Source organism: Schistocerca cancellata, chromosome 2 (assembly GCF_023864275.1).
Source record: "Schistocerca cancellata isolate TAMUIC-IGC-003103 chromosome 2, iqSchCanc2.1, whole genome shotgun sequence".
NCBI classification, from domain to species: Eukaryota; Metazoa; Arthropoda; class Insecta; order Orthoptera; family Acrididae; genus Schistocerca; species Schistocerca cancellata.
The window spans coordinates 794,364,824-794,391,489 of NC_064627.1; positions in this window are offsets into that span (position 1 = coordinate 794,364,824).

Genomic DNA, 26,666 nt, shown 5'->3' on the forward strand with positions numbered 1-26,666 from the left:
GCGTTTATTATTTTGGAAGTCTGTGGTAAGGTCTTACGGGACCAAACATCGGTCCCTAAGCTTGCACACTACTTACTCTAACTAACTTACGATAAGGACAACACACACACACCCATGCCCGAGAGAGGATTCGAACCTCCGAGGGGAAGGGGAGGGGGAGCCGCACGAACCGTGACAAGGCGCCTCACACTGCACTAAGATGCGTCTGTACTAACGTGAGACTGGTAGTTGCGAATATTGGAATCTGCTTTCATCGCTGAAGACCACGGCGCGCCTTTCTATCTTCTAAGTGATCCTCTAACAGCACCAGTCGAGCCGTGAAACTAGATTCTGCCTGAGTTTACTACGGGAAATTGAGAAAGTATCCCCCTAAAAAAATTATTGGGAAAGAAAGTATAAAAACCCTTTATTATTACGAACTTCTCATACTTCATGTAAAGTGAAACTATCGTGATGTTAAATATTATTATTATTAGATTAGATATATGTTTTACTTCCACGAAAAATTGTCTCTGGTATGATAATTAAGCCTGCCCGGTTAGCCGTGACGTCTAACGCACTTCTTTCTGAGAGGGGAGGCTTGCCGGTCGCCGGCACGAATCCCCTCGACGGATCAGTGTCGACGACCGTTGTGCCGGCCCGTCTGTGGATGGTTTTTAAGGCGGTTTTCCAGCTGCCTCGGCTACTGCAGGCTGGTTCCCCTTATTCTGCCGAGTTACACTATGTCGGCGAATATGGCGCAAACATTGTCTCCACGTAGGCGTGCACTATAATTACTTTACCACGCAAGTATTGGGGCTACACTCGTTTGGAATGAGATGTTCCCGGGAGGGTCCACCGGGGTCCGAGCCGCACAATAACCGTGGGTTCGGTGTGGGGCGGCGTGTGGGTGAGTGGACTGCTGTAGCCTGTCGTGCGGATGGGTACCACTGAGGGCTACGTCGGGGACGAACACTCTCTGTCGTTTCTAGATTCCCGTTTCAATGCATATATACTCGTACAATACATACATACACAATAGATCCCCTTCTGTAAAGTATTCTTGTTAGCAGCTTGGATGCATAGGCTGTTAAGGTATATTCTACCGGCCAACTTGAGTAGTCATTTGTTTGTCACTTCAACTAATGACTATATAAATTCCGAAGGAATGTCTACCGAGCGAGGTGGCACAGTGGTTAACACACTGGACTCGCATTCTGGAAGACGACGGTTCTAACCCGCGTTCGGCCGTCCTGATTAAAGTTTTCCGTGATTTCTCTAATTCGCTTCAGGCAAATGCCGGGATGGTTCCTTTGAAAGGGGACGGTCGATTTCTTACCTAATCCTATGCGACCGATGAACTCGCTGTTTGATCCCCTCCCCAAAATCAACCAACCAAGGAATGTTATATGTGCTTTCTGCTTTGCTCCTCCAATTGCTGCTAGCGGGCCCTTATTCACAGGCAACCCTGTTTTCTTTCCTATATTACAGCGCTCCAGTCGCCCCTGTATGTTATGTTTTCATCCGTATTTACATACTGATTACTAACTCACTATCTTTACATGTCTTACCTGTATCGTCATACTCGGCTTGTGACATCCGCATGCACAGCAGTCTATTGTTGTATTGTTGACTTCCTGTCTGGTCTGATGAGAAAAAGCCTATCGTTATACTGTTCACAGCAAAATCTTCATTTGTGTGGCCATATTATCCATAGTTGGTTTAAAATTCTCGACGTTATTTTGGATCTGTCGTTGCGACTACAAAAATGCATGTTGTTTTTTCACCATACACGTTTCGCTTTATTGAGGTAAGGCACCATCAGTGGGCTGTAATGAAATTATTCACATTTTCATTTCCTTTAAGAGCTAAAATAGTTCGCTAACAGTATGCTGGTTTTTAGGCTACTTACGGCGATTTACGCTTGATTTCTCGCTTACATGGGGAAATACCGTCTGCTAGCATATCGTTGATGTTTTCCTGCTTCAGACATTGATAAAAATAGTGTTATTTTTAGTTGGTCTGCAGTACTATGCATTTCTTGTGTTTTTCACAGCTCACTTTTCCGCACACCATTGTTTTCTGTTTGTTTTTATACTTCTAAGTATGTGTTGTGGTTTGTGTTTTGTAATGTACTTTGCCTTTCACCTACAATTGTTTTTTCTTTTATTTTTTATTACATTATTATGTCTGTAATTCTAAGTAACTTACTCTCTGCTCTACTTTCCTATCCTGCTTTCGTTATTACATTATCACCTGCTGTTTCCATTACTCTGTATTAGCCTCAATTGAAATTTTTTTCGTCTTTCTTTTTCACTTCAATGAGCCCCACTATATCTGATTTGAGCCTTTATTTTTATCATTTCATATCTTCTAGCTTCGACGCCACATTCAAACTTGCCCACCCGGTCAGCCGATCGTATTAGAAAGCTGCTTGCGCTGCGGGGACATGAGCCGGCCGCGGGCTGAATCCGCTCGGCGGATTAACGACGAGCGCCGGTGTGCCGTCACCCTGGATGTGATTTTTAGGCGGTTTCGTGTATACCACGAGGTCATTAATCGCCAAACTGCGACCTGCGGGTCGTAATCGGCCCGAAATCAACTGTTTGTGCTACACGCGGTTCTCGGCCGTATTTTACAATAAAATGCTTCTCGCAGCTAACGGCAGAATCCAAAAACGTCAGCTAGATGTAACTGCTTCTCAAAAACGTATTTCTTCCGCTCAGTAACAAACAAATATACTTACAGAGGCAGTAACATTTTAAGTTGTGTTTCATTTTAACAGACGATGGTGATCTCGGTCTTGTGTTAAGTAAAGTTCGCCGCTTACATCAGATGCAGAGAGGTAAGCAGCGTGCCCATTACACCGATAATAGTGATGAGGAAGGGAATATTTCATTGTTTGTCTTCAAGTGCTGACAACTCACGACGGTGAACAACACATACCGATCAGCTACTGTGGTGTAAATGTAAAACTGAAGAAACGTGTATTCGTGAATGTGCATTATACAGACGGTCATCTTCAAATGTTCTGCATGTTTGTAGCAAGTAATGCGAAATTAAATTAGCACTGTAGTATAACAACGTAATGAGTAAAACAAAAATGACATTCAAAACATGTAGTCAACGTTTGTGATCGTGTCTCATACTGCAGTTACTATTGTTAACTAACAGAACATTCTAGTTTATGTACGTTAACAATTAACAATTAGATCGCTAGAGGAAAATATGGTATAGTTGGCATGTCGGGAAGAGTGCTCATTGCATAGTTTTGTCCTGAACGACGCTGCTGTCTGCCCACATGTAATCTGACAAGTCGTAATATACATCGCCATTGTTGTCAGTGAGATTGACAGAGGAAGCTCTTTCAGTTATTCTTAGTAAAAACTTCTTTGTTTTTGTCGTCAGATGTAAGGTAAATCATTTGGTCGCCATAAGCATTGAGAGAAGCAAGGGGAGGCGGTGGAGGAAGAGGGTTAAAAAGTAGTCACTCAAAGGGAAACTGCATTTTCACCAAACTATGGTTGTTGACAGAAGCTTAGCATTTGCACGTATGTTACCTCACTTGCATGGACAGTAAAATTATTACAATAACAGTGTTCAGACAACGTCTTTTGGCCTAGTTCCTTGTATTTATATCAGTTTCATAATATCTTTTGTGGATCACTAATGATGACATGGTGTCTGATCAGGGAAAGTGGTCCCCTCCTCGTCAGGAAAATTATCTAAGGTGCCCCCCCACCCCATCCAGTAAGATTTAGTTACTTTCAAAAAACTGACTTCTAAGCTCTTTTATATACAAAACAATTAACCGCCATTCCACCCCTTGCCTGTAACAATTCCCAATTAATTATATTATTTAAAAATGTGTCAGTTTTGCTATATTTGGGCTAATACAACAGCCAGATTGAAAACTGTAGGCGCCCCGGTGGTCCCAGTCGCCTACAGTGGACTGGAAGCCGAGTGGTGACCTCTCCACTTGTCAGGATGCTAGGAAATGACTGTGGACGCGTCAGAAACGCCAAAGAAACATTATTAATTGATGACACCTTTATTCCTGCCGAGTACAATGTGGTCTATGTAACACAGGCTGGCTGAGCTTCGTGATATCAACGACCTTCCCCGAGTCCTCTATGACTCGTAGCGATGACACCAGCTCCGGGCCGCACCAGTCTTACTAGCCCAGCGCCGCATGCTGTGACGTAGCGGTGGAGAGCCCTCACTTCGGCTGCGCGTGGCTGCCGGCGCCCGGCTGGCCGGCCGGCTCGGCGGCTGACAGCAGGCCGTTGCACGTAGGAGGCTCCGGGTTGGAGTCCCGCCGCTGTCGTCACGAGAAGCGTTCGCGTAGTTCAGAGTGTACTCTATCCCACCCCGTCTTCTTCCCTGCCCCTCCTGGTGGCTCGTCCGCGGTGGACGGGCGGAATGGACTACAGTCCCCCCACGTCGTCGGCTCACCCGGTTGTGACGGCGGATGCACAGGGCCTAGGCCCCGCACGATCTCGAGGACGGTTCACTGATGTTGTCAGCATTCGCGGCGAGCGAGTCTGCCGCGATGTCTGCTAATCCTGGGTTGATGATTGACAGCGGCAGCAGAGAGGATCAGAGCTGGTACTGTCCCCGCACGTCTGATGCTGGATGGGCCGCCCTTACTGCAACATCTCCTTAATAAAGATTAACACGTCGATCTCCGAACTGAGCACTACGCTGCGTCCCAGTACACATCGTTTGCAAGTCTAACTGCGAGTGCCTTGTTGCTATGAAAGCTGACGTATTTAAAGGAAGCACGAGCGACGTCCTGACGTCATGTTCGTTTCTAATCAACGCATTCGTTCCACTTATACTGCTGATTCATCTGTCGTACTCGCCCCTTAGGTGTTCTTGTGACAGAGTTACGTGTTGTTATGGCAGACTTACGCGAAGTTATGAAATGCAGTAAAGCTGACGCTATACCTCTGTCTTACACTCTACGAAAGTCTCCGTCTAACACAAACCCGCGTGCTAAGCAATTCTCTCTCGCCTGTTGTGTGTAACCAGACCACTGCCCCTGCGTGACGACACATTCCGATATATGTGCAATCCTCTTACCTCTTGGCTAACCTACTGCCTCTGGCTCTCGGCATAGGCAACGAAACTTTGACAATATTCCATGTTTCCAACTCTTTACTATTCCGCGACACTACAAAATGGTGTACTGCTTTCACCTGATCTTCTCTCAGATACTAGAGCGCGAAGTTGCCTAGAAATTATGCGCTGGTATCAGGAAAACAGACATGAGACCTTATTGTGATATCACTGGCCACGTTATCCGCTTAGAAACGGAAAATTGGTCACTATGTAATCGTTCAAAAAATGAAAGTAATTCTGTAATACTATTTTCAAATGGTTCAAATGGCTCTAAGCACTACGGGACTTAACATTTGAGGTCAACAGTCCCCTGGATTTCTTAAACCTAATTTAACCTAAGGACATCATACATTCATGCCCGAGCCAGGATTCGAACCTGCGACCGTAGCAGCAGCGCGGTTCCGGACTTAAGGGCCTCCAAACGCTCGGCCACAGCGGCCGGCTGCTATGTGAGTTCCGGGCTCCTAGATACCAAAGTCCGGTCTGCGTTAAACGATTAGCAAACATTTAGAATACTTTCGGTCACATCCTCATAAATAATACTACACACTGTCATTTGGGGTATACATATTCCGTCCCGGGGGGGCGGGGTGTCGACAGGAAGTGTACTCAGTCACTCCTTCAATTAACCACGCCACATCCGTTATTAATCATGACAATCCTGTGTCGACGCGCGACGATGGCACAAGAAGAGAATGAAGATACGATGTCCAGGCGTCTGACATTCCACGTTCACGCTATTTGTATGTTAACCTTTCGTCGGTTTCTCAGTCTTCTTCTCAGGATTACCTCACCTCCCGGACATAGGAATGGGAATCTAATAAGTAATCTTTCTCTAAGTGAGAAATTTTTAAAATACTAGCTGGCTGTCTTGTGGATACGCATTATGTGTCGTTAATGGAGTGATTCTCATTTCATTGTGCACCCTCCCGACGTTGATCATTGCTCATTCTTTTTGCACCTCCGCCTTCTTTATCTTGATCGTTGACAGAACGAAGTGATTCTTTTCAGCGGATGCCCTTCGTCAGTATTCTGTGCCGGAAGCCGGGTGTGCTGTGAACACGAAGTCTTGCACATCAGGTGCTCCCTGGGTATGTGGATTAGAGTGATACTAAATCTATCACCGCAGATCGTATAAAATGGTAGAATACGCTCATCACACTAACAGGCTACTAGAAAAAGCAGCTGCCGCGCATATCTAAAAACGTAATGGGAATCGTCAAGGTATCTCGCTTATTACTTATGGTGGAAGGACCCCGGCATTTCAGTTGGATAATTTAATGGTTGCTGAACGATAGAGTTTGAGCTGATAAAATAATATTTTTTCTGAGAATGTGTACAGCTCCTCTGCATATATAAATGTCGAGGTTACAAATTGAGAATGAACTGCATAGTTAAAACGGAAAAATGATAAAAAATTCAATCAATGAATGAAGGCCGAATTGGAACGAATGGTCAACCCATGGGTGAGCTCCAGAGAATTACCACGATAACGAAACAAAGGAAGAGTGGTTACGGAAAAAATCCCCCATAAAGCAAGAATTACGAGATTGCAGAAAAACGCAAATACTAGCGCATGAGGCGCGTGGGTTAAGTTATGATGACTACAAATAGAACCTGGGAATAGACTCCTCTCTCCTCCCTCCAAGACGGTTTCGAGTGCAGATTGCAAAGGTGGTCTTACCGTGACTGCCATCAATGCGGACAAGTCGCGGTGGGCCGAACTGCAGCCACTGCTAACTATTCTAGGGCTGAGCTGATGTCATTGCGAATCGTGGGTCTCATCATCCTCCTGATTACTTGTCTCGGATGCGCGTAGCTTCAAAATGGTTCAAGTGGCTCTGAGCACTATGGGACTTAACTTCTGAGGTCATCAGTCCCCTAGAACTTAGAACTACTTAAACCTAACTAACCTAAGGACATCACACTCATCCATGCCCGAGGCGGGATTCGAACCTGCGACCATAGCTGTCGCACGGTTCGAACTGTAGCGCCTAGAATCGCTCGGCCACCCCGGCCGGCCGCGTAGCTTCGAAATGAATCTGTAAGGGCTTAGTAGAATGCCGAATTCAATGAAAAACACATATGAGCGCGGAGTTCAGGGTAGAATTACCATGTAGAAGTTGTCTTGTTAGCTGCTTTATCAGTGCGGGGGATTGTTAAGCGAACGGGTCCGGGTTTTATTCCTAGGCGCGTCGGAGATTTTTCTTCGCTCGTGGACTGGGTGTTGTGTTGTTCTTACATTCGTATCGTCGTAACTGACATTACTGTAGAGATGATTGAATGGGCATGGCGTGAAAGTCGAATGTCTCTCTCAAATTTGATAGCTTTCCATCAGACCTTGGAAAGGCACCTGGCTCAATCTTTCCAGCCAACCCCAGATCGGGTATAAGTATTCTTCCAAGGCGGGATCTGGAAGTTCGTTAACTAGCTCCAACCATCAAATTGAGGATGTATCCGGCAATGAAATATAGGGTAAGTCAGGGTGATATGGCGAATCGGGTGAAATGGTGAATTGCTTTGATTCTTTACTGGTTAAACAGATGTCTCTGTATGTCTGCATGCCAACAGTCTCTGATCATCTGTGCAGTGTGCACGTGTTGCAAACTAGCTCCGTTTTAAAAAGAGTAAGTACTTTGTACAAAACTGTTTTCGACACTAAATAATTTTTATATGCTGCATACATATGTAGATGTTTCTTCAGGTAGCGTAGGTATTGTTTTATACATTCTGCCTTCTTATACTGCTTATGTACTACATAACCTAGTGATTTGAACTTCTTGCCGTGCTGTTCACCGTTTCACCCATAGCAAATGGGAGAAATGGTGAATTCGGGCAGGGGTGATACGGTGAAGGACTTTTCTTATGTGTAAAGTGTAGAGCTTTTATTTACAGCCCAACCGGGGTTTTTGAAAAGTCATGAAATGTTAGCGTTTCCTACCCCATGCGAGAATTATATTCTGTTTTATCTGATGTCTCAATACAATCGTTAATTTAAAAATAGTTTTTATATTTTTTTGCGAGTACAGTTTAGTTTGTCACTGATTAAAAAAGTAAATGTTCTAACTACCGCCCTTGGTCCAGGCAAAGGTGCCTACATTTTACAAAAGACAAAAAGGATCCAGCCGTGCTGATTGGACAGGGGAGCAACTTAACGATGCCGTAAAAGCGGTACCAAATGGAATGAGCCTGAATGAAGCCTTAAAGGAGTTTCACGTTCCATCGTCAACGCTGAAGAGACGATTAGCAAACGTGTGCTTTACGAAGAAACCTTTGAGTGTGCCACCTGCACTAACACAAGAATGTGAGAAAAAGATGGTAAAACAAATCATAAAATTACAAAACTTCGGATTTCCACCGACAAGGACAGAAGTACGTCCTATGGCATATAAACTAGCTGATAAATATAACCAACATCACGAATTTAATCGAGAAAAGGGAATTGTTGGAATGGACTGGCTACATTTATTCGTAAAAAGAAATCCGGAACTCTCTATCCGCAAATCGGAAGGAGTTGCACAAGCACGGTCAAGGCGTTTAAGTACGAAAAACGTTTCAGATTATTTTTCATTGCTACAGAACATCTTGGTAGAGAATAACCTCCTTGATAAGCCGGGAAATATATTCACCGTAGATGAGTCCGGACTTCAGCTGAATAACAGACCAGGTTACGTGTTGGCAGAAAAGGGGTCTAAGAGCGTTCCAGCAATAACATCCGGTGAAAAAGGTGAAACCATATCTGTAATTGCTTGCTGCAATGGAGAGGGCATGTTTTTACCCCCAGTTTGTGTTTTGAAGGGAAAAAATGAAAAGGCCGACTACAAGGACGGTATGCCGCCGGGTTACACGATTTTCATGTCACAAAAGTTGGCGTACGTAACAACTGATATTTTTCTTCTGTGGCTAAGGAACCATCTTGCACCGCCGAATCCTGAGGGAACAGTCGTGCTTATTTTGGATGGACATAGCTGTCATTGCATCAGTGTGGATACATTAGAGTTTACAGAATAAAAATGAAATAATTTTGATCTGTCTACCCAGCCACACCACACACTATCTGCAGCTGGTAGACAGAGCATTTTTAAAGCTCAGAAATCCTGTTATTACAATGCTTGCAATTCGTACATTAAAATGAATCCAAATAGAAACATTTCCAGTCTAGTGCTCGGAGGACAGCTTACAAAAGCATGGGTTCAAGCAGCTACAACAGATAATGCAATATCGGGATTCAGAAGTACAGGAATCATCTCGTTTAATCCTGATGTCATCCCCGAATACACGTTTTTAACATCAACTTCAGATCAACATCAGGAAAACGACGAACGACATGAAAACAGACCTACTTCACCTCGACCAAGTTGTTCGCACGGGCAGGAGATGCCTAATCCCTCGGAAGAAGCAACTGCAGACGTAGATAACGATCAGGGACTTGAACACATACAAGTTTCACCACAACTGGGCTGTTCGCAACAGGAGGAAAATCCACAGGAAAACATGCAGTCTTCATCAGAAGCTACAGATATGACTTCCACAGTGGCAACAAAAGAATCTCAAATAACCCCTGGCAAACTTTTGGATCACATTCCGCCGATACCTATCCTAGATAAAGTTGCATCTGCAAGGAAGAAGTCCAGAGCTTTAGCTGCAAATGCTAAAAAGAGGACCAAAGGAGAAACCGTAACCAAAGGAAATACCGTAACCAAAGTAAATACCGTAACCAAAGGAAAAACCGTAACCAAAGGAAAAAACGTAACCAAAAAGACTACCAAAGGAATTATCAAAAAGAAGCAGCCTAAAAAAAGAAAAGCGTCTACCACTGACAACGAATCCGACTCGTCGCTGGATATCCAATTGCAAGACGATGATGACGACGCGGATGATGACGAGTGTTGTTGTGTAGGGTGCGGTGAACTGTACAGTAGCACTAAAAAGGATGTGGATTGGATCAAATGTATTAGCTGCCAACATTGGCTGCATGAAGACTGTTCAATATATGACTCTATGTGTGACGTATGTGGCAAAAAGCAGGGGAAAGAGTTCACCATTTCACCCAATGGGCATTCGCCGTTTCACCCATACACATAGGTGAAATGATGGAATTGATAAAAATAAGTATTGTTTTTTTAAACTTTTTTGGTGTCTTAAAGAGGATGTGGTACTGTTAACGTGTTACTCATGTATTTTGTGAAAGGAGAGTGTTTTTATTTTGTTTAATTGCACAATTTCTTGTCTTCTACGAGGCCCAAATTTTTGTTCATCATATCACCCTGATTTGCCCTATGTATATGGGAAGGAAAAAAAAGATTGTCGCCCTGTTCCCACATACAGTCTTGTTTGTCGAAAATTCCGGAAATTTTGTTACGTTTTGCACCGCATTCCTACGGTAGAGGCAAAGTTTGGAGATATGCAGACAAGCCAGTGGTTACATATTTTTCTTGAGGGAACGTGTCTGGAGACCACACCCAGCAGGATAATGGAAAGTGAACTGCTGAGGACTCCATTTAAAGTTTACTACCAAACGGAGATGCAGTCCATGCGGTCCACTAGAATGTGACCTGCCTTTTGAGTGACGGACAGCTCTTCCAGGGCGTGAGGAAGTTCATCCCGATTTTGCCCCAATGAAAAACGAAAAAAGGAAAAGATCTACTAAAAGAATGAAATGTTATGTTGGGTACAGAGAAGTGAATAACCTATGTTGCTTCAAGCTACCTCCTAACCACTACGTAATCAGTGCGCAATATATGTGAAAAGTCGACAAATAAAAACCGAACTGGAAAGTAAAGGAAGGAAGAGAGTTTCGTATGCAAATTTAGTTTGCAAATAGGATAAAATGTGAGGAGAAGTGCCTGAAACAGGCCACCACATTGCATCACTTCGTACTCCGACTCGAAATTTAAAAACACAGTAACAAAAAGGAAAGAACACAGAGGGAGTGTCTCTTGTGTTCCTCGAAATTTCCCATTCATTAAAATTACATGATTTCCTTACACAGTAATTCTGAAGTTTTATATGAATATGATCCAAACACAACATAAAAGTTGCTTCAGATTACCGAACATTCATCCCAGTGATTGTGAACTAATCAGAGATGTGAGTATTTAAGATAAAAAAAAACATTTCTCAAATGAAAGACGAAACACAGAACAATAATTAAAGATGCAAATATATACAAAATAGTAGTAGCTTATCGACACTGGTATTGTGTGATAAGGTGGTTGAAAGTACATGTGTACGTTGTGTACAACAAAATTTGAGCACTCTGAATGTATGGTACGCTCAAAAATTGGCGCGCAAGTTAAAAACCAAATTAACCTGCAAAATGCGACAAGACTTAAATAACGTACAAAAATCGTGACACATATCAACATCAGCACATTCGCAAATAGCAAGCGTGAGCACTTGTTGTTACCTTAAAACCTTAAAATGTCAGATAAGTGTGACAAAAATATGACACAACAATAAACGATAGTAAAACACAGGTCATAACCAATGTGAAAATGATGAAAGAAATTATAATCTGCAACAACTTACTGACAATAAATAAAGTACATGATTGTTTTGAAAACAGCTCGTGGACCAGCACAAAGCAATTAAAAAGTAACAGTAACCTCTCTTGCCTCGAAGTGTGGTCCATGTTCTCGTACAGAATGCTTTGAAGAACAGATCGTAGAACAGCATGAAAACAACTAGAAGGAACAAAAACCTGTAAAGCCTCGCAGTGAGGTTCGAAACATAGCACTTAATTGCTTTGAAAAACATCCTGGAACAGCACGAAAAACAAATTACAAAAGAAAATAGCTTGTAATGTCTCACTACGAGGTTCAGTATTGATCTTTAAAACCTACGTAGCTGTGTTTGATGATAAGTGCACGATTTGTTGATTGAATTAGCACTCCACACACAAACATTCACTTATTTCGACGGTATGTTGAAATATACTGCCCACAGATTGTGGTATCATGCGAGCGGTTGAGAGGACATCTTATGGGAAACGTCTGGCAACGTCAACTGAAACGTCCAAATACCCCATCTTCTTTAGTAGAACTGAGTGTGGCAGTTGTATAGTATGGTGACGGTATAACAAGCGACAGAAATAGCAGGTTTGATATCAGGCTGTCTACTATCAACCAAGTGCGTGATTGTGCACCACTATGCGTGACTACTACTGCCAGATGTCGCTGGGAGATAATAACCTAGAGTGACCTATTGGTTGCGATTTTGGTAAACCAGAGATTCTCTTACAAGAATAAATAATCTCAGTTTATTGGGTGCTTCGCCATGTTGTATGAAGAGTAACATGTAATGTGTTTCTCAACCTGTGAGAAAAAGTTTCTTATATGTCGTAGCATACCAGTCGCAGGTGACACTGATGTTGACGTTTGACGCCTGTTCATGAAACGTCAGGAATACTGAGCGGCGGCAGTTGAAGTGCCCTGTCGACAACTTAACGAGTCCATTACACATGTTCATTCACCACTGTTGCCTGAGAGCGCCACCGCACAGTGGCTCATTTTCATTGTGATGGCATGAGATGCTCACTGTGAAGGCACGAGCCGCTGAGCCTGCTACCGTGGCAGGGAGAGTTCGCTGTCAGACGATAATCATAGCCCACACTCAACATCCGTGAGTAGCTGCACAACAATTACAGTCACCCGGCATGAATGTATGATTGTTTTCAGGTTTCCTTTACAAATATATTGTAAAGTCACGTGGCACATAGAAGTGAATTTATGTAAAACATGAGGTTCTGAATTCTGCTTTCACGAAACTTGCGAATTCTACGAAATTATATGCCGCGCCTTTGATGGTTGCTTTCAAACTGACATGTGCTCTACCATGAATCTCGTTCGTGAGGAATTTAAATTGTCTTGTTATACGTCACAAAGAAAGTGAATCACTTGCCTTCAGCAGAGCGATTGGTTTGTTTTTCAGTACAATTTTCGTGACAAGGTAAACGTGTGTAACAGGGGAACTTCAAGGCATGTGTATGTGGTGACGAAGACCTCTGTGTTTGTTTACCAAATGAGCTCCATTTATTGGATGTTGTAAGATGCAGAGCGCACATACATGGACCTTTCCTTTTTTGAGTCATTAGTCTTCTGACTGGTTTGATGTGGCCCGCAATCAATTATTCTCCTGCGCCGACCTTTTCATCTCAGAGCAGCAATTGCGACCTATATACTCAGTTACTTTCTGTATGTACTCCAATCTCTGTCTTCCTTTACAGTTCTTACTCTCTGCAGGTCCATCTAGTACCACGAAATTTATTTCCTGACGTCTTAACAGATGTCTTATCATCCTGTCCCTTCTTCTTGTCAGTGTAGCTACGAGGATAAGTCAAAATTCGGTACTCAGATATTGAATAGTTAGATGAAACTTTTTGAAAAGGTCACGGTTGCTGGTTACATTGATTTAGCTTAAGCTAAATCATTATTTCATGATTTTCTTGCGCTACGAAAGTCCATGTCACTGTAGCATATAAGGTAAAAAGTAGTCAGATTTTTATTTCTTTTTTACTTTTTCGTTAGTTTTCATCTAAACACGAACGTTTCAGGGCATGAAAACCCCTGTCATAGTATCTTGTGAGTTCACAGGTTGATGTTTGAAAGTGGTGACCCACATTAATTATAAGAACTTATTTTCTAAAAATTATAAGAGAAGATCACAAAAATAAGTATTTAAATTTTTTATCTAAAATCCTGTTATGAATCAGCGTTGATACTTTCAACCTTGTCTCTTTTTATTGTGGTGCACCGGTAAGCAGTCGATTTCTTTTCTTGGTCCAAAACAGATTTTTGGAATGTTCTGGTCTCCTTGCTGAGAACACGAATCTATGTTTCTTGTTTATTTTCTAGGAGTAGCGCTCTAGCTACCAGAGAAAGTACATATTTTCGAATCTTAACAGGCATTTGTTCGCGGCTTAGAACTGCTTATTTCGTATTTTAATGTGAGCACCTTCCAGGGATGCACCTGCGTTCCCCTGTTGTTTAGAGAGAGGATTACGTTAAGTGACACAAAGAAAACACCTAGGGGAACTACGTGTAGGAATTCGTACTCGTATAAAGAAGCTGGCTTGAGAGATTCGCTATAGAACATTTCGAAATTACTTACCTACATATTACGTAACTTAATACCCTCAGACCTTTTATATTGACACTATTCCCATAACGATGTTGTAGTAATTGAAATTTTAAAGCAGTTCCTTCGAATAAGCAGCATCCATTATTTTCCTCTGGCATTACACAGCTCGTAGTTATTTACGGTTGCTCGACATCATCATACCGCAACAGTGCGGTAAAGTAAGTACCCGCACAATGTGGCCGGAAAGAAAAATCATCATTAAAGAATTTTATGAATAAATCCGCAACGGTGCATTATCTCTACACAAGCCAAGAGAGGACCTAATTACGTGGATTACCTAGATGCGTGACATGTTATTATCGCGTATAAGTTCAAAATGGGCCTCATCCTTATTCTATAGGCCAAGCATAGACAGTGATTGCAGATAATGTCTTCGAGGAACACTAAAATGCTCCTAGTGCAGTAATTAAATTTGATGAAAAAGGGATATCAGAATGAATGCGAGAGCCAACACTAGAGGATAAGGAATACAGTAAGAAAAGAGTGGAATGGAGAAATTCGATGACGTGCTAACTAAAAATCGATGCCGTACGAATCACAAATTAAGCTTAGAGGGCTAAGTGCACTTATTTACTCCAAAATGAAAGAAACAGAGTATCCGTCAAACGTTCTACATTGACATTAGGGCTAAATGTGTAAACATACGGTAATTAGGGCTAAATGTGTATATACACGGTAATTTCTGCCATACTGTGAGAAATTTAAAGCTACGAAAACCTCCCAGCCGGTGTTGTCACAACGATTTCCAGTACACTTTCATTATCAGTTAGGTGCAATGTGCCGCGTGATATTACCAGCGAGTTCACGTTTTAGTTATGGGATCCTGGTGCCAAATATAATCTCTACGTGGAGTATATTGAAGAAACTGCTATTAAAAAAGCATGAGTCAAGTATAAACATGTTTTACAGCGAAGTCCACAACACGTTCGTTGTGTGTCATATGATAGGAAAGCCCACAATGGTTTCCTTCGACCCATCAAATAATAAAAATCGTCAGAGAAATAAAGAACTACAGCTTTGTCCCATTTCTTGAGTACAGAATATGAAAGTGTAAAGAGGACATGTTATTTCAAGCTCTATGGAGGAAATCGATTTTCACGCATCCAGCTGCCACCATCCGCATCGACGCCGCATTATTTTGTGAACTTAAGTCCACAAAATACCGGCCGTAATCAACCAGGGAAGACTGCCTGACAAACCTCACTGAGACGGAGTTGAGGAACTGAGTTCTGCCCGCTGCCGTTATTTGACCAACTACGCGGTGAGCCGAGAGACATCTAGGGGGCACGTGAGGTAGAGCCCAACATATTGCTCTTCTCCTCTTTCCCTTCTTCCATCACCTTAACTCACTGGGACTGAGTGGCTGTCCTGTGTTTGTTATGACTACCGAGACGCCGTGTCGACACATCACACACGAATGGTGAAAAAGACAATCGCCGTAACGTCGCGCCATTTCGTTGAGATCACCATGCAGGGAATCCAGGAAAGGCAATGTCCTGACTGACTCATCATCGCCCAGTCCAAACAGCTAAGGACAGAAATCTCAAATTTGGAGATGGTGTTTATCTTATATTTCAGACGCGGTTTAAGAAATGATTTTTCGAAATTCCATCCCTATGGGGCTGAACTAGGGGATGAAAGTTTCTTGAGAGCATGTCGCTGTTAAAGCAATTTTAAAGGTAGACGTACGTTAACTGGTATTTGATCCTTGGTCAGAAATAAAGAACCACTTTTTTCAGCATTTCCAGAAATTTAACTTCAATGGGGGTGAAAAGGTGATTGGATGATTTTCGGAAAAAAAATCGTTATTAAAAATCAAATAAGGTATTTTTGAAGTACATCTATGAAAATTAGCATCTGACTTCTCGATTACAAATAAAGAAGTCGTGTTTCAATGTTTTTTTTTTTTAACTCAAACCCCCTAAGCAGGTGAAACAGGGATGAAATGTTTTATGAAAATATTTTATTATGAAAGTATTTTTAAAGCTCAATACACAAAAATTTGAAGTAGGCGTCTCGGTTAGGAATAGAAAATTAGATGTTTTCAGAAGTTCAACCCCTAACAGGTTGAAGAGGGCCTGACTGATTCACGACTCATCATCGCCGGGTTCAACCCGCTAAGAATAGAAACTTGAGATTTGACGAAAATGTCTATCTCACACTGTAGGCATCGTTTAGTAAGCGATTCTGGGAAATTCCATTCTCCAGCGTGTGAAGAAGGGGATGAAAGTTTTTTTGATAGTATGTCGCTGTTAAAGAACTTTGATGCTAGAACTACTAAAGTTGGTGTTTGGTTTCTCGATCAGAAATAAAGAAACATTTGCTGCGGCATATTTGGAAATTAAACCCCCAAGGGAGTAAATTCGCGAGTGAAAGTTCTTTGTTTGAAAATAATTCATTATGAAAGTACAACTAAAGCATTTTTAAAGCTAGCGCTATGAAAATAGGAATCTGAATTACCGGTTAGAAATAAAATAAAACATGTTTGAAGTTTTTGTAAATTCGACCGTAAGAGGATCAAATACTGGATGAAAATTTCTGATGAAATATGTCATTATGAAAGCATTTTTGAAGTTAAACCTTAGAAAATTTATAGTTGGATTCTCTGTTAGAAACAAAAAAAATACGTGTTTCACTCTTTTTGGAAATTCAACCCCTATGGGGGTGAAATGGGTGATGAAAGTTTTTCTGGAAATATTTTAATATGCAAGCATTTGCAAAAGTGAATCTATGAAAATTTGTATTCGGCTTCTCTGTCAGAAATAAAAAAAAATATGTTTCACTGTTAGATATAAAGAAATACGTGTTAGTGCATGAAAGCTTTCATGGAAATATCACCACAGGAACGCAAAGGCACGATTAACAAAAACCTTGGACTCCAGCTATCAGATTCACTTTTGGTCAGAAGTATGTTCGGAAAAACCATGTTTCTGCCGCCTTAACTACCGAAAAAAGTTTAGAAGGAGGTATAAGTTGTGTATAAAAGAATTCGATTTAAGAAAAACAAAAAGAAAATGTCCGTGCAGACCAAACAGTCTACGCGAGCAAAGCATCGGGCAGTAAGCTAGTTACTTCGTATCGGCTGAAGTCCCCGACAAAGTCTCTGACTTTATATCGTAAGTTATTAAGAAAAAGGCTAAACATTTACTCACTGAATGATAAATTTGTCATTTTAGGGCATTATTTCAAATATCTGAAGCACTCAAGTGTTAGGCTGGGCACCAGTAGGAGGACCTATAGTCGTGCGACATGTGATCAGTATGTCACCCATGCCTCTAACTCGTAGTTGCCAGTAGATTAATCCTGGTGATGCCGCTACTTCTTTATTCAAGTGGCTCCGCACGAGGGCTGAGTGCAGCCCGTACCAGACCACCTTCCATCAGCAAAAACACATGGAGATACCGGGAATCAGACCCTGCTCCTGCTGCACACAAGGCAGCGAAACACGGCATTCTGCTAGTGTCAAATACACTGAAGACCCAAAGAAACTGGTACAAGTGCCTAAATCGTGTAGAAGGCAGAAGTGCCTCTACACGACGTGGCAAGGCCTCGACTAATGTCTGAAGTAGTGCTGGAGGGAACTGACACCATGAATTCTGCAGGGCTGTCCATAAATCCATAGGAGTATGAGAGGGTGGAGATCTCTTCAGAACAGTACATTCTAATGCATGCCACATATGCTCAATAATTTTCATGCCTGTGGAGCTTGGTGGCCAGTGGAAGTGTTTAAAGTCAGAAGAGTTTTGCTGGAGCCGCTGTGTTGCTATTCTGGACGTGTGAGGTTTCGCGTTGTTCTACTGGAATTGCCCGAGACCGTCGGAAAACACAATGGACATGAATGGATGCAGGCGATCAGACAGGATGCTTACGTACGTGTCACCTGTCAGACTCGTATCGAGACGTGTCAGGCGTCCCATATCACTCCAACTGGACATGACTCACACCATTACAAAGCCTCCCTCAGCTTGAACAGTCCCCTGCTGACAAGCAGAGTCCATGGATTCATGAGGTTGTCTCCATACCCGTAGACGTCCATCCGGCCGATACAACTTGAAACGAGACTCGTCCGACCAGGCAACAGCTTTGTGTCGCGCAGTCATCAACGGTATACAAATGGGCATTCCCATTCAGAAGCCAATATCGATGATGTTCCATTGAATGGTTCGCACGCTGACACTAATTGATGGCTCAGTACTGAAATCTGCAGCAGTCTGTGGAAGAGTAGCACTTTCGTCACGTCCAACGTTTCCCTTCAGTCGTCGTTGGCCCCGTTCTTGCAGGATCTTTTGCGGGTCGCCGCGATGTCGGAGATTTGATGTTTTACCGGATTCCTGATATTCACGGTACACTCGTGAAATGGTCGTATGAGAAAATCCACACATCACCGCTACCTCGCCGATGCTGTGTCCGTCGCCCGTGCGCCAACTACAACACACGTTCAAACTCACTTAAATCTTGATAACCTGTCATTGTATCAACAGAAACCGATGTAACAACTGTGCCAGACACTTGTTGTCCTACATAGGCGTTGCCGACAGCAGTGCCGTATTACACATCTCTGTATTTGAATACGCGCGCATATACCAGTTTCCTTGGTGCTTGAATGTATCTAACAAAGGCGAAAAAAAAGGTGCTGTATTAAGTCAAATTAGAAAATTTAGTAACTCCCTAATAAAAACGGCCAGTTTCAGTTCTTTTTTTAATAGGACATTGAATTTTGCAAGGAATATTGGAAGATTAAATGAATTTCTGCAGTGGCAGTGGCAATAGCAATTAAGTCCAAATGACTACAAACTGGCGGATACTTGGACGGAATGGTTCAAGTCACACTAAATGCAGTCGTGAGTTAATTAACAGAAAGAGCCATTACTGAATGAAGGATTTGTTGTAGGTAGTTAGAAAGTACGCTATAAGAAGAACAGAGGTCTCGTTCGCGTAAATGTGTAACACTTTCGATTATTAGCTGATTTTCTCCCTTTCCAGTCAAATCCGTCTAGGAAGTCGTTTCTCATGGATTGGAGTTTTACCGACATCGCTCTCTTCTTCAATTCAAGGCTTCCATGACCAGGTAGATTTCTCAACAACTGAAAAAAATTGAAACAGACTGAGTGGGTGATATAATTTTACAGTTCTTTTTTTTTTTGCGCTTTTGTCGCAGTCTCGATGTGCCACACTTGATTGTAACTATTCGCAACTATATTCTGTGGACCTACCTGTGAGAGAATCTCACAGTAAAGGTCACTTGGATCTAATTTATATAATCTAGTTTTTGCGTGTCTTATTTACGGAAGATAAAGAAAGAGCATCATATTCAAGTAGGAAATGCTTCAAAGCCCATACGGTTTAGTTTGACACGCGCTGTAACAGATATCAGCCAAGGATGTCTAGGTGTGGCCGAAAAGATGCCAGGTAGCAGGAACGGTCTACAGAGAGTAGCGCGCTATCCACAGTAAGTGGTTTGTGGGGTCTGCGGGAAATTCTAATGTAGGTACTGGCTGTTGGCGTTTTGAACTAAGGCAAGGGAAGCTAAGCCATTTAGAGGCACTCGCTCAGGGAAGGTGGACAGTCTAGTTTGTCACTATGTGCACAAAGCCAGAGATGGTTTGCTGACATCGCTCCATTGCAACACAGCTTACGCCGTATAGGTGTACGAAGTCTGGTTCCTGCTTTGCGCAGAATCAAAGATTAACTGTCGTGGAGCCGGCCGAGGTGGCCAAGCGGTTCTACGCGCTACAGTCTGGAACCGAGTGACCGCTACGGTCGCGGGTTCGAATCCTGCCTCGGGCATGGATGTTTGTGATGTCCTTAGGTCAGGTATGTTTAAGTAGTTCTAACGTCTAGGGGACTGATGACCTCAGAAGTTAAGTCCCATAGTCCTCAGAGCCATTTGAATTACTTTCGAGGTTACTCAAGGGAGCTGTGGAGGATAAAAACTGTACGGGCAAGCCGTGATTGATACATACGCAGTAAATAATTGAGGACATTGTCTATCGGTGTGTCAGTGCAATTAAAAAATGAAGAGGTTGGCGCAGGAGAGTGAGTTCTGACGGGCGACCTCAAACCGGAAGGCAGAAGGAGAAGGATAGACAGAAAAGCTGCTGAAGCACATATTATCAACATGGAGAACTACTTTACATCTCTTAAGAATAAGAAACATCCTGGTAGAAAGGTCAAAGTGATACGTTTTTCTTATATTCCTAGAGAAGTGATAAACGTTTTTCACAGTATAATGTCTCAGATGTCTCTATTCATGTGTTTACGCCTGTGGTAATTTGTCGTTTTCCATACTTTCGTTAGTAAATGTGTAAGATACATCTACATCCATACTCTACAGATCACTGTAAAGTACATGCCGGAGTGGACTTCTCTTGGTACCAGTTGCTAGAGCTTCTTCCCTTTCCATTCATGTATTCATCATGGCAAGAGTGAATGCTTAAACGCCTCTCTACACGCCGTAATTTGTCTGATTTAGTCTCCACGATCCCTATTGGAATGATATTTGGGAGTTGTTGTACATGCCTACATTCATCACTTACAGTTGACTCTTTAAATTTTGTATATACAGGGCTATTACAAATGATTGAAGCGATTTCATAAATTCACTGTAGCTCCATTCATTGACATATGGTCACGACACACTACAGATACGTAGAAAAACTCATAAAGTTTTGTTCCGCTGAAGCCGCACTTCAGGTTTCTGCCGCCAGAGCGCTCGAGAGCGCAGTGAGACAAAATGGCGACAGGAGCCTATAACACTACCGTCTACTACTGCTGTACCATAACCTTAAAGCTGGAAGTAGTTTATGTAATCAAACTATTTTATTAAAGCAATTATGGTACAACGCAACAGAGCCGTGTTACCCCCTGAGAGGAATTTTGTTATGTTGACCGTGTTGTACCTATCGGAGGTGGCTTATCGGAAATGAAAGTCAGAATTACGTAAATATTTGAACAGTACGAACAAAATTTTGCCTATTTGCACTGTTTAACTGATAAAGAAAACGGTCGCCAGCCTAACAAGGCAAGAGAATGATTAACATTCTCGTTTAAGAAAGTAGGTATAAGTAACTATAACCGACAAGCACAACCTAGACTTGGCCACACTCGAGTGCAATGAACTCTGACACATACATAAGTTTTAAGATTAAAGCTAACAACTGGAGCAGCACAAACTATTTGCAAAAATATAAGAGATACCGAAACACACTATTACTTTCAGGGCTTAAAGAAATTATGGTTTTCCTAATTAGTGGTGTTTCCGTTACTTGTTACTGCACATTAATACAATAGACAAACTGTGAATCCTTTTATACTATTAATATGCACTTCTAATACACAAGAGAGACAAACACTTAGCAAACGTAAGTATATAACATTTCACAACTGCAGCCTTCCACTTTAACTACAGTGAGACACAAAATTAACATATATGTAAGATAATGACTCACTTTCTGCGATTTACAACAGGCAGTAATGTGCTCATTTACTAAGCAAAACTTTATAAGCCTCAGTCTTAAGAACTTTTAATTTGAAGTAGGCAATAACACATTAATAAGCAGTTTTACTAGGAAAATTAATTTCTGCAAGTATCATTAACTTTAACTTTCTCTTTACGATGTTCAAGAGGCATCAATTAGCAAAAATACTGGTCTTTATTGTTCTTTCCGTAGGGACACTCGGTAATCACTTTAGTTCAAACGGAGAGGAACCTGAGAGGTGTTATGATAAGGAAAAAATCAAGGTAGGTACATAAATTCAGTTATAAGTTACCTTATATTTGTGCACACTAACACATCGATTAAGCTGATCCTTCACTGTACATCATTGTAGTATTCCGATGCAATGGTTGCGCAATGTGGTGGCAACTGCATGTTGGTAGGTGGAATTGCAGGTAGAATTGCTGGACTCTGTCATTTCTTGGTGGGGATGATAGATACAAATTCCAGAATAGTTCCAGCTATTTATCCATCCATCCGAGGCATTGGAAAGTAGCAGACAAAGCCTGTCTCGGAACCAGCACAATATGCATCTTTTACATGGCAGTGCACAGTTAGGTAGCTTGTCCCCGACTCGTAGCTTGTCCCCGACTCTTAGCTCGTCCCCGACTGACTCTTGTTCCACCTTTTCTACCTAGGCCAACCACAATTTGCGTGCACTGCACAGTTCCGTTCCCGAGGGGAACCACAACAACTTTTACATACAGAATAACTAAGAGCCCTAAGTGAGGATCAGCAGTTTACATAACAGCAACCAAATACATGAAATAAAACAGAACATTTGCACATATTGACATTTCTACAAAAAAAAAATTATTCACTCAGAAATTACAATTATATATAGTAAGTTTTGTTCCCTCCAAATGGGACAAAGAATTTAAATGACATACAAACTACATTGCATAGAATCAAAACACGACATCAAAGTTTTAACAAAGAAAGTAGTATACAGTTCTGTGTTATCGATTCAATCAAACACACTTACAGAAGCTCAATGATGTAACATTAAATGAAACAAAAGCAAAATAAATCCATACAGCATAAGAGCTATGGTGTTACACATGCCCCATGTTTCGTTGAAGTTTCCTGTAAGGGATACTTCAAGGAAACATCTATAACACCTAAGTGGTGCTGGCCGTGAAAAAAAAATATACCATCCAACTTCAGTTGGGACAAAAAAATACATATTACAAATATACAGTACATAAACTAAAAAAATGTCATACATTTCTTCCAAAAACATCCCCAAAATAAAGCATTTACAGTAATTTTCATTTTCACACTGGTTTAAGGAAACTAATTTTCATCATGACACTATATATCTTTATGCATGTTCATTTCATACTCATACAGTTCAAATAACAGACAAACAGTACACAAAATAATCTTCACATCAGTAGAATAGGTATAGCTTTCAAATAAAATAAAAGAAAGTAAACACATATACAATAGCACAAAACATTTTAACTTAACAAAGCAGAAATTTGTCTTTCAATAATTCTTAAAGAATGTTAATTTCAGACACACCCAAGCATACTCATGATCGCAGTACCTTCTGCAAGGTTCAGCAATTAATGAAATATTGAAAATTTCAGTTTGCATCCACATATGCACACAAACAGCTATGAGAACCTTTTCCAACTGACTCTTTAAATACCAAAGTAACTTTTCAAGGTTTTTTCAAACTAATTAACTCTAAAGCTTCTCTTCATTAATAGCAGTCCAAAATGTTTGTTGCACATAAACACACTAACATATTCAGAACCTATCTCTAATTACCATTGCTGTGTTTTTAAACAAGGCAGTCCAAAACTTTAAGTTACATAAGAAAACAAACTCTCAAAACATCTATAACTATTGGAACAAGATTCTATATATATTTGATAATAACTTTTTCACTGACTTCAGTCAGAATAGTCAGTCTATAACACATCGGTCAATAAACCTAACTTGCTTCACTGCTTGCCTCAGCACTAGCAGTCCATGTTACACATTCTGCCCATTATTAGGACACAAAAACACAATTTAGATTAAGAACACTAAAATACACATTTCTAAATTAATACACTGCCCCATCCTCTAGGTTTGGCAGTTCGTGACCACTTAACATCTTGCCCCACAATGGCAAGTCCTTTGGTTACTGCTTACATAGTATATTTGGTTGTCCTCAACTTCGGGACCACAGCATTCTTATTCTTTTGTCTTGTTTTGCTGCCCAACAACATATTTTTGAGCAGTTTATTGTCATCATCTTTAAGCTTTTTCATCATTATGTCACATCTTTGGTAAAATTTGCATTAATGGTATAAAACATAAAACCTGCAACTTTGAAACAACAATTAGACACTGGTAACAAAACCATTTCTTTTCTAATGACAACATCAGGTAACATATACATTAACCAAGTACATTTTAAATGACATTTTTGGTATAATGACAATGTTCAGGAGTTATTTGAGAGTCCCAGATTTGTGATTTTTCCTCCCATTTTCTTACTCAGTAATATTGCTTTTAAAGTCAATATTCAGTTTAATTAGAAAAATGGTTCAAATGGTTCCGAGCACTATGCGACTTCACTTCTGTGGTCATCAGTCGCCTAGAACTTAGAACTAATTAAACCTAACTAACCTAAGGACATCACGCACATCCATGCCCGAGGCAGGATTCGAACCTGCGACCGTAGCGGTCACGCGGTTCCAGACTGAAGCGTCTAAACCGCACGGCCACTCCAGCCGGCAGTTTAATTACACATTTAGGTTATCAAATATGTCAACATCAGGACAATAATTTTATATCATATTGCAAGTGATTTCTGCCACCTATTTGTGGCACAAGACATATACATCTCATATCTGTTTTACACACATTAGTAAGGTTTCTCTCCTCAGCTTTGACACAGAACATTTTTCATCACTGTTTTACCCATTTTTATACAACCATTTTTAGACATTAATCATATTAGATTATTCACTTTAAAGATTACTTTGCATCTTTCTGCACATAACCATTTAGTCATTTACTTTAACTGCGTGTTCCTATTCCTTTTTACTGTACCCACTTTACTCATATAATGCTTGATCATTTTCTAGTATGCCCAGTTTAATTATTCATTTACTTGTCCACAACCAATACACAGTATCTTACCTCATTTCCACAGTTTTCAGTTTACTCTGACAGAGAAGAAGGAAAGAAGATAGTAAAAGTTCTGAATGATGAAGAGGAAGGTTGACAGCACGAAAAGAAACGGAAGTAGTGCTGGCAACGACTGAGGTACCTAGTGCTCGTCAGACACTTGACAGTGCAAAGAGTGCTTGTCCCCTGAGGCTTAAGAACCCTCATCTGAGGACATGTCTCTTTAAGTAAACCACATACTGCAAACATTAGCCCTTTCTGAATTTTAAGTATATTGGAAATAAATTATTATCTTGTGGAGTTCTTTGCACTCTTGTTAAGTTACCATAATCATCATTATTCATAAAGTTTTCAGGTTTTTCACTCTACATGCCCCATATCTTCATAATTAGACTGGCAACAGTTAGTATTCAATTGAAAATAAACAGTTCCTAAGCAAAGTCAAACAGTCCACTACAGTAAATAAACAACAACCTGCCACAGGCCTCACGATCAACAAAATAATAATTCATTTTCAGGTAACACTCAGATATAATAATAATAAAGTCATGTATTATATTAAAATATATATAAATACAGTAGCCTGCCCCCAGTCTCTTTATTAACAAGGCAGTCTTTTATGGTTCATAAAACAGTCTTTTATATCTGGTGGCTTTTTAGGCCTCCTACTTTCTACATCTTTCACTAAATTATTTAAATCTTGCCAACGTTTTGTTTCATTAGGTGGCTTTTTAGGTCTTGGAATTTCAAAGTCCTTAGCAAGGTACATGCTCTCCTGTTCTGCTATTATCTTACCAGGTGGTTCTTTTTGTTCCTGTAATTCACACTCTTTCAAAACATTTGTTAAGGCTTGCCCCAGTATAGTATCATCTGGAGGTTCCTGAAAATTATGCCCCTGTGTAACATTACTGAATAATTCTTTCGGTTTTGGCCCAGTCCTACTTTCTGTATTTTGCTTTGGAAAATTGTCACTAATTTTCTCATACCCTCTTTCAGTAAAAGTATATTCACTTTCGTTTACACCTGAAAACTCATCTTCACTGGAGTCATCACTACTCTCTTCCTCACCATCAGATTTACTTAAATACTCTACTTTTGAACAATACAGAAGGTTAGTATATTCATTCTTATCTGTATTCATATACCCTTCATCATCTGAACTATCACTGATTTCATTTTCGTCATCAGATTTGAGCAGGAAAGCAACTTTTAGACAGTGAGTCAGATTATCACTAGATGTTTCGGCTACTTCGTTTTTCGACTCATTTTCTACCCGCTGCACATCGTTTGGAGACTCAGGCACTTCTGTTGTATCACTTTGGACGATTTCAGCCTTAACTTCATACTTAGTATAATCGTCATATACTTAGATAACCTTCATTTCATTTTCTTCCTTACTATCAGTTTCAGACAATCGTGCGATATTCCTGCTAGACCCTTCTGCATCAGAACCACAAAATACCTTTCCATCAACAATAATTTCATCTGCACAGCTTATAATGTCATGTTCACTAATGTCCTACTTTACATCACTTTCACCTATTATTAATTGTGCACACGTCTTTTGTGTGGCGTATTCTACCTTCCTTTCCTCTTTATTCATCATAACCTCCCCCACATCTACGTCTTTTACCTCATACACATCATTAACAGTACAAATATTCCCCTTTTCACTCGCCTATTCTGGCTCCCTTTCATTCTTTAATAATGCCTTTTCGCACGATTCCGATATTGAGTTATCCTTATCACATGACATACTAAATTTATTTCCATTTTTACATTCATCTATTACTT